This window comes from the organism of the source record quoted next, unplaced genomic scaffold (genome assembly GCF_019419815.1).
Source record: "Pyrus x bretschneideri cultivar Hongxiangsu unplaced genomic scaffold, Pyrus_bretschneideri_v1 Contig14, whole genome shotgun sequence".
NCBI lineage: Eukaryota > Viridiplantae > Streptophyta > Magnoliopsida > Rosales > Rosaceae > Pyrus > Pyrus x bretschneideri.
This window is the reverse complement of record NW_025999435.1, coordinates 8,667,605-8,678,115: the sequence shown is the minus strand read 5'-3', so window position 1 is coordinate 8,678,115 and position 10,511 is coordinate 8,667,605.

The window sequence follows — 10,511 nt, the reverse complement described above, 5'->3', positions numbered from 1 at the left end:
TTTTAATTTTTTTTCATTATTTGTATGAATTTATTTTTTTACTATTTGAATTTGTTTTCATTATCTGTATGAATAATTTATTAACTAAAAGATGCTACTTTGTAAAAAAAATCACCTAAAAGCCCTTACGCTGATGCCCAATCAAAGCGTAAACATAAACGACAATCTGACAGTTAGTATCGATCACTACAGATTCTGCATTATTGGGTTATGGGTTTGGACTTCCGTCCTTCACAAAAGTTGTAGCCCTTGTCAATACGAGTGTTTGTACTATTTTTTTCACATTTTTCCCTTTTATGAAATAATTGTTTCATTTTTTTTTTCAAATTTTTGCCCTATCTCATTGAAAACACTATTCACGATTGTTTCGATCCTTCCGAAAATCTATACCACTTTATGGACACAATCACAATGTAGAGGATGTCATCCCGAGCGCCTCTATAATTTTTTCTTATTTTTTACGTTTTTATCACATGGCATAACTTGAAGCAATCACGTGGATAATTTGAGCCAGAAAATGCAGGTGGGAAATGAAAAGTCAAGGGGACCTTTTCCCACCTAATCTGTCTGTTTTTGTAGAAGACAGCAAAGTCCCTTTTTTAATCCCATCCTATCACCCAAACCCCCTAACTGCTTTCCACAAATTCCCACAAACTCCAATCCCCTCTCTTAAATTCATTTTGTTCTCTTTGCATCTTTAATTAATCATTAACTGCACTCAATCATGGTAAAAACACCCAAATCGCCTCCAATCGTATTGAATACACCAACACCAATAAAAATTCATCTCAAATCCTCTGAAATACACCAACACTCATAACGCCTCCTCCAATTAATACACCACTTCCCAAAACAAATCCAGTCGCCTTTAGTACTCCCAATCCCAAATATGTTTGTTCTACACCCAAATCCAAATCTTAGCATGAAATCACCCTCAATACAACCCATGTCAAAGAATCAAATTGTGGTAAGAAGTAGCCACATCCTTACAAAAGTGGTGGTACGCGTCATTCCAAGCATATTTCTTTAGGTATAAATAGCCATACACAGTCTGCTTTGTTTTGGAAGAGTAAACACCTTGAGATCGTTGGCGAAGTCAAACGTATTTGAAATGAGTTAAGAACTTTTGAAAAGGCAAACCAAGAATTAAAACCGAGGCAACGAGGTTGCTTGTTGGCATCTACCACATGAAATACTTGAATGCAGTTGAACCAATTGACAAATCCAAGGGCCGCACCTACATTAAGGAGGAAGAGGAATTGAAGAAGAAACTTGATGTACACGAAGAGGTTATTTCTTTTAAATTTTATGCCTTGTGCTACCCAATGATCATGCCATTCATCATGTAATTGTAGACGAGGTCCTTACTTATGGTATTGCTACACCAAATTAACTTTATGTGAGTGGGATGAGTACATGTTTTTTGGTTCTTAGTTGTATATACAATGTCTTTAAGATTGCATGCAAGAGTGGGATAAGTACATGTTTTTTGAAACACAAATGTTTGTAGAATGTCTTATGGGAGTGGTGATATGTTTATGTGTACTACTGAGTTTTTGTCTCACTTGTGAATATCAAAATTTATGACCAAATGGACAAGACTGTAGTAGAGTAGACACAATTCTTCATAAGAGCTCATAAACACACACACACACACACACACACACATGCAAAACCGTCAATTGTTTGGCGTATTAAATGATATTGTATACAAATTGAAAATTTTGTAACTACCACAACACATTCTTAATGCAATTACACAAATAGGTTAAGGAATTTGAAGGAATATTGATCACCAACTAGCTGTAAACTTATTACCTGATAGCTTTACACAAGTATTCACAAGCCATTATAAACCTAGAATAGACCATCATAAATCCTTCCTTTCTTTCCAATTTTTGTTGTGTGGCATTTAATGATATCTAAATTGATCATTTATACATGGAAGCCCAGGACAATTAAGTGGCCAACACTTAGTTTGTCCACAATACATTCTTAATGTAGTTACACAAAAAAGGTTAAGGAATTGGAAGGAATATTGATGACAATCTCCTTGTAAACTGACTACTTGACAACATAACATAACTATTCACAAGTCATCATATACCTACAACAGACCCTCGTGTATCCATCCCATCGAGCAATTTTTTGTCGTGTAACATTTAATGACATCTATATTGATCATTTATAAATGGAAGCCAAGGACAATTCAATAGCCAACAGTTAGTTCATCCACAGTACATTCTTAATGTAGTTACACAAACAAGGTTAAGGAATTGGAAGGAATATTGATGACAAACTCGTTTTAAACTGACTACCTGAAAGCTTAACACAACTATTCACAAGCCATCATATATCTACAATAAACCGTCATAAATCTATCATTTCCATCTAGTTTTTGTTGTGTGGCATTTAAAGACATCTAAATTGATCATCTATAGTGGAAGTCAAGGATAATTAAGTAACCAACACTTAGTTCGTCTACAACCATGGCAACCACATATGTCATGGCTCTTTTAGGGAATGATGATGATTTCAATGATCCGACCGATCAAATTGCAGAAGCCAAGAGAAAATTTTGTGTCAACTCACGCTCTATCATTTTGTGGCATTAAAAGTGCATCAAAAAAGAGTTCACCTTGGTGTTTAACGAGGCGTTGTACAAATCGACCCAGTACAAACGCCTATATATAGTTGAAAGCATAAGTATGATGAACGAGTTCTACAAGAGGAGGAAGATGTACGCCATAGGTCAGTCACTTCATGGGCAAATAAGTATCTCTAATAATAGTATAACCCTGCTTTTTATGATGGGTTTGAGAAATTTCATTCGTACCTCCATCAGATTCGGTTGGGATATGATTGGGACTGCATTTTGCCTCACATGTGGATGACATTGTCAGAGATGGTGGTGAGTACAATGAGCATAAGTACATAAAGGTAGCTCATAAGGCAGCTAATGATCCTTAGGATCTTCAGTAAGTGACGCAAGTGATATTTTCATAAACCTTCATAAGGTGTTACAAATATTCATATACATTCACCACAAGTCATAGTTAGTGTATCACAATTTCCATCACTATTGTTACACACATAAACAATCTAAAACAACCAACTATGACCACAGAAAAATAATAGTTCATCCCCTTGCAAACTTAAGACATCTTGTATAAAAAATGACTAGGCACACTTTACTTTTCAGACCCTATTTAATGGGTCATTCAATATATATTCGTAAAGATAGTCTAGCACTCCTGAATTTCCAGTGGTCAAATGAGCGTTACTGTTTTGGGTTAGCATTGAATTAGGATGAGGGCCAGCATCTTCATTTTCTTCGATAACATCACTAGGAAAGGCGCTCGGTGTGGCCTGTGTGTGTTCTTCGGGTTCGGTCAGGCAATAACTGGACAATAACAAAACAATCTAATCGTGTTTTAAATATTACAACCACAAATATATTGTGAGCCAAACCATAAGCGATGATTAATTTCGTTTCATACCTTATGTTTGCATATGGACATCTTCTTACCATCGATGTGTCTCTGATATTGACTTCATTTCTCTTTTGTAATTGTTTTCAACCCCTTTTTTTTTAACTTGAATGGGATTTCAAGCACCTTGGTTTGAGAACTTCTACATCCCTCTTCAATCTCTTTTCTTTTCCAACCATGGTTACCACCAACCAAAGAGTTTAGCTTTGTACAGAGTCTGAGACAGAAATTGACTACCTCCTTCTGACATCACCACCTTGTCAATCAACTGTAAACGTTTTCTTGAAAACTAACCTTTTTTCAACACGGTAGAATTGTCGACGTCTTTGCCCATTTCTTTCCCTTCTGTGTCCAGCACAATGCCGAATTTGTTTCATTCTCAAGTAGGCCAATATGTGACGACAAGGAACTTGTCGAAACTCCATCTCTTTGTAGCTACATTTAGCATAACCCAAGCTCTTATCAACCACTAACCTCTTAATCTTTTTCACCCCTACAACCCTCTCAAGTACTTTGTACAGTGGCTCATTCCTATCCCTTGACTTCTCCTTCAAGAAACAAGTCAAAATCTTCAATTCCTCCACTTGAAACTTTCCGAACATAAACCGTGTGTACAATTTGGCCACTTAAGCTTCCATTGTGGTGTGAAACTACAATGAAGGGGCACGGTTTTCATCATTATGGTCACCAACCACCTCTTTCTGATGTTGCCATCCAAGGGCTCGATTAAACCTAATGATGAATTCAATCAAAGACTGCTTCCTATGCATATAGTGCTTGAAAAAGGAATGAGAACTTTTCGCACGTTGACTGCTCAAAATTCTTGCGGAAAAGTGTGCTTACCAAATGCCGAATCCTAATTTGCACGATAATCATAAATGTCCTCAAGCCATGCTTTACCAACCAACTCATGTTCTTCTACCAACGCCTTCAACCTTACCTCAAATTCTTCTTTTGATATCCCATATGCAATCATGCAACTCCTTGAAAACGCCATCCAGCTAACCCTTGTCATTGAACTTCTTAATAATATGCTATATGCAGTACCGATGAAAGATGGTTGGTAGTTTGTTGCCAATAGCCTTTGTTATGTTTGCATCTTGATCCATAATTATGACTTATGGTGGCCCACCCGGCAAAGCTTTAAGCATTTCTTCAAACAACGACTCAAAGCTCTCGATTTTTTCATTTTTTAAGAATGCACAACCCAATACCGTGCTTTAACCATGGTTATTAACTCCTAACAAAGGAGCAAATATCATCCCGTACACATTGGTGTTGAAGGTGATGTCAAACATAATGACATCACCAAAATGGTCGTAAGCACGTCAGGACTTAGATTCCGCCTAAAACAAATTGACAAGTGCTTCGCCTTCATCAACCTCCATCTTGAAATAAAATGAATCAGGTTTCTCTTTCTCATCCTCAAAATCCTCTTTCAATTGCATCATGCCTGGTTACATGAGTTCACAGTTGTTCAGCGTTATACATATCCTTAGGGGTGTAACCAATATTTCCAATCCTCTCTATTTTGCACCTCCAATAAACCCACTTGTTTACTTAAGGAAATATTGTCCTGCAAACATTGTTTAATCATTGTCTTCTTTGCCTCTGAAACTTAATGATGTGATCTAAATTTTTCTGACGTACTTGACATAGGGTGGTTGTGTCTTTCATGAAAAACTATTACATCAAACTTTTCACAACCAATTCCCTTATTCAACACAAATTTTGCCTTCCAATCAGTTCTAGCATCTCTTCTCCTACCTTTCTTATTAGGTTTGGGATTAGCATCTACCATTTTCTTATCTTATTTGTAACAAACAAATTCTTTACTTAACCAACATTCACCATCACTGACTTTTTACTACTATGCTTCCAAATCCTATACCCCAATGCAAGTGCATAATTGTTGTAAAAAGTGTACCCTTCATCCAACGACTCAAACTTCATTTTCAGTTTCGATTTAAACTCATCGTCCACTGTTGGAAAAACTAATTCAACCCTCCCTGCACCAGGGTGATCCCTACACTAGATTGATCCCCTCCATCTACATCTTCTCTTTCCACAACAATTTTGTTTGTTTCTAACTCATCACCTATCAAATAACACTTCTATGTCTACTTGCTACAAATCTACACACCTTATCACAACCTAACACAAGTTTTGCACCTATATATTAAGTCCAATTTCACGACTCCAATCAAGTCTAGTGGTAACCAACCACCATTATAATTCAAATCCCAGAATTATAAATACCGAAATGGAATGGAAATGGATTATAACATAGGTTTTGGACTTCTTCAAAGACTAAACTTCACAACTCCAATCCACACCAATTTGAGCCTTCACACCCTTCACCAGCTTCCTCACTTTGCCTCTCTTTCTCGACGACAAAAACACACCTAGTGAACCAAAAAAGAAAAAGAAATTAAAGGTACAAGATTCAGGTCACAGTCACAACATACCTTCACTCTAGTTGAAATCGATTCCTCACCCTAGTTCCCTTCTCCCACTATCCCACTCTCTCCAACAAAAACACACCAGTGAACTAAAAAAAAATTAAAGGTATAGGATTTACCGGGTCCCAATCAATCCACTTAAAATTGTACCCTCCCAGGCTTCACTAGCTCCTTCTCTCTACCACTCATTCCCGACAAAGACAACCTTAATCTCTCCCTAACTCGGTGATAACAACACACCAGTTAACCAAAAAAATTAAAGGTATAAGATTACCAGGTCACAGTCACAATGCACCTTCAATCCAGCTGAAATCAATTCCTCACCCTAACTCCTTCTCTCCGCCTTTCTTTCTCTCTTCAGTGCGCCAAAATCCTTTAGTTACCCACCTTTTCCTTCCTCTCCAACCAAAAGATACATAGTGAATAAAAAAATTTTAAATTTTTAATTGCACCTAGTCACAACAACCCAATTCTACCATGACCTCAGCAAATTACGATCATCTGATTTCCATCTGTACGCAAAGGTCGGTTTCTAAAGTCCGTACCTTAGAAATGCCCCCCAACAATCTATTCAATGAAAATACAATAATTAAATAAGTAAACCCAGTCCATATCAATGGAATCTCCACATGTCTTTAACCAACATCTGTTACAACCCATTCCTTAAAATATTGTATTTCATTCCCAAAACATATAAAATGACCATTTTGCCCTTAAATGGGTGTCTTAATCAATTTTCAAGCCTCAACTTGAGATTAATATTCTTATACTTTCTTAAGTTTTATAACCTTAATTTTCGTGCGATAGGTTTATGTCGAAAGAAAATTATGAATCGAAGCCTCGAGGGCTTATTTGTAATTTAAAATAAATTGAGGGGTAAATTTGTAATTTCACTTAAAATTATTTTTAAGTGGGATAATACCCACTCCATCTCTCTTTCTTTCCTTCCTTATTTCACTTAAAATAAATTGAGGGGTAAACTTGTAATTTCACATACAATCCTTCCTCATTTCTCTTGTCCCCTTTTCTCTTCGAAACTGAAGCAAATCCAACCCCAAAACCTTGAAACCTTAATCTCTGGGACTAAAGGAACCTAGCTATACCTTTGCATGTGCCAGCGGAGCACTGCGTAGTGACCTGCCATGGAACTCGAAAGCTCCGAGCTCTAACCTTCAATCTCTGGTGACATTCTTCCCTTCTCCTTTATTTCTGGGTTTCTAAGTGTGTTGGAAGTGAATTTTCAGCTGGTTTAAGCTTGAATCCGTGAGTTCTTAGCCTCATTATTCTCTGCATATGCATGCCTAGCTTCGACGTTGAATTTTAGCAAGACTGCCATTGAGTTTGAGGTCGATTTGGTTTGCAATGCCTTCACTCAATCTCTTCTTCGACGTGGACTGAAATTGGTGAGATTTGAGCCTATTTTTCGAGTTCTAACTCCTACATGTCTCTTTGTGCATGTGCCCAACTTCTGGTCATCTTCTCCGAGCAAACTCTGGCGAGTTAATGATTTATGGAGCTCGTATCCAACTTGAACCAATCCCATGTACTTAGATACCCTATTACATGTAAATTTTAGCTAGAAATTACTAAGATTTAACATACATGCACTCTGCTTTTCATCTCCAGAATTCGGCGAAGGCCTTCAAAAGGGAATTTGCCGAATCCGAGGTGGATTCGACCCTCATTGCTCATAAATCTGTACAAAATAAGTCCTGATGCCTTGTAGTTGTGTTTTCTACAAGTTCTAACGTGAAATTCATGAAATTTGGGACTAAATTCACCCTCTGCAACCCTCGGTACCTTTTTGCAGTTTCCGACACGGACAGACGACTGCTGGCGACGGTCGTCGTTAACCTTAACGGCAGGACCTGGATTTCCGTTAACCTTGATAGAATATTTTAACGACAGAGGTATATTCCCATAAACACCTTTAAACCCTCATCGCACCAGCGCGTGGCTCTAGCGACGGCAAGATGTCTACTTGCTGAACCGTGACGGCGAGTACAGCGGCATGTTCACATGCGATGGTTTCCCAGGGTGTTTTTCCAGCGTGTGACACCACCACGGTGGCACGTGACACTACCGAGGTGGGAGTGGTGGCGTGTAACCGAAGCACAGTGGCGCGTGGCGGCGTGTATGGTGGTGAGTGCAGGACCCGTGACCTATCTTTAGGTTTTTTGGTAATCTAAATGACATGGCTCCCTCTGTTTGTGAAAATTCATTACCTAAATGGTAGTTTTGGGTGATTTTTCATAAAATGTCGATTAAAGCTTAACTTAGCTTTATATGATTATCACAGGTTTATTAAAGGATAAAAAGAGATTAGGCAAGGAACCTATTGACGAATGATGCTCTGCTTACTTGTGAGTGGACCCCTTTGAAAACTCAAATGTTTTTATTTTATATTTATATATGCTTTTATATGCAGATGCATATTGCTTATGATAATCTTTGACGAGACTTATACTTGAATTAATATTAGATGATATCTTGAGATCATTGGTCATTTATTTTCACCACATGGTTATCATACATATCGTATAGCTACCTACGGCCGTAGGATTTATTGCAGGTGCATTCCATTCTATTAGAGGCTAGATTTGCTAGTAGACTCTAGATATCGATGAGGCAGACACCACTTCACCTGCTTGCGATACATTACTTTGTTTGTGATTGCTTTACTTTCATTAATATGACAAGCAAGATTGAGTTGTTCTTGACTACTATTATTGTAGCATTAATATGTATGTAGTTTTCACTATATATGATTTCAAAATAGGGGTTATTATATTCGAATGATTTTGACGTGATAAAACTGGTCAACTCACATTTTTGTTTTGTTGAGCCCCTTAGGATGTAACGAGAATAAGGAGAAAATTGGTCGTGACGAGTTGGGCTTGACAGTGAGACTTTCATCCTTTGGATTTAGGATGATGGTTCATTTACTGCAAGTTTTGGATTTAGGGTGATGGTTCATTTACTGCAATTTTATCTTAACTGTAATAATTGCATGATCGCACTTTTGATTATGCACAACATTGCAGTTTTATGTGTTTATTGTTGTGTGAAACTTCTAGCTGCTCTCATATGATGCGATAATAACGGGATTTAATCCCAAGATAATTTGTGTCCCCAAATGGGAAAGTTGATAAGTGAACTTTGTACCATCATTGGATTTATTATTAATGACCTTTTTGTTCAAATTCTTGCACATCATAAATATCTTACAATGGCTTCGTCATTAAGTTGGCTTATGACGCCATCTCACAATGGTGCCATATGGTCAATTTAGTGTCAGCTAGCACATAACGGCCTCATAACTTGTGTCATTGCGGTCGGGGTGTGTCAACATCTACTGAAGTAAATGCCATGTAGGAACCAAGACGAAGGAGGATCTGAAGAGAGAATTGACATTCAATTTGTTGTATCAAATTAACTAGTCCTATTAATGTTATTTTAGTTAAATGATTATTTAGAGACCCTTTTTTTTTTTTTTTTTTTTTTTTTTGTTCCCTCAACAAACGATAGTATGTACACTAAGAGGGATGGGGGGTGGGTTTAGCCTCACAGTGAGCTAGCAATAATATGGTTCAAACTCGCCTTTGGCGAGAATCAAACCTAAGACCACTTCAGTACTACGAAATCATTTATTAGTGTCGTTATGATAACCAACAAGAAACGTATATTACTGTCGGATATAAGCAAAATCCGACAAAACATGGATGCAGTGGTGGATATAATAAGAGATAGAATTGCCAACATCAGGAAATAAATTTTCTGACAGAAAATACTCTAGAATTGCCAACGTCAGGAAATAAATTTTCTGACAGAAAATACTCTAAAACCGACAAAACTTGTGTTAAATATAACCGACAGAAAATAATTAATAATGAATAAATAAAAGCATTCTCTGTCGGCTAAAATCGACAGAACTTGTGTCGGATATAATCGACAGAAAAGATATTAATAAAAAATAAATAAAAGCATTCTTGTCGCATAAAACAGACAGAAAATATATTAATAATAAAAATATATATATACGACCCATTACAAACAGCACATTGCCACTGTTCTTATTGATCAAGGACAAAAATCATCCAAAAAGCACAAATTGAATATCTATTGCTCCGTCAAACAAAAATTCCAGTCAAGTTCATACCATAAAACCTAGTTCAAATTCTGAAACACATTTAGGAAAGAAAGAACGACAATCCGGAAAGTTTAAATCTAATTTCAACAAGTAACAACGCCCTTAAATGCCTAAGATTGTTGCCTAATTGAGAACTTTCTTGGTCTCTCTAAGAATCCTCTCTCTCTATGTTAACATAAAGAGTAAAAAATATATCAGCCCTTAATCTATTTCAATTGCAAGAAACGTTTTTTGATAATCAAACTCCAAAAAACAGAGCAAGCATCCAGATTGCGGTATCGCTTCCTAATCTATTTCAATTGCAAGAAATGTTTGGAATTGTGACAAAATTGGCCACGAAACCAAAATTAAAACCCTCAAAATCCAATAAGTTTACAGAAATTTTACACAATTGAGAGAAGAAAAGCA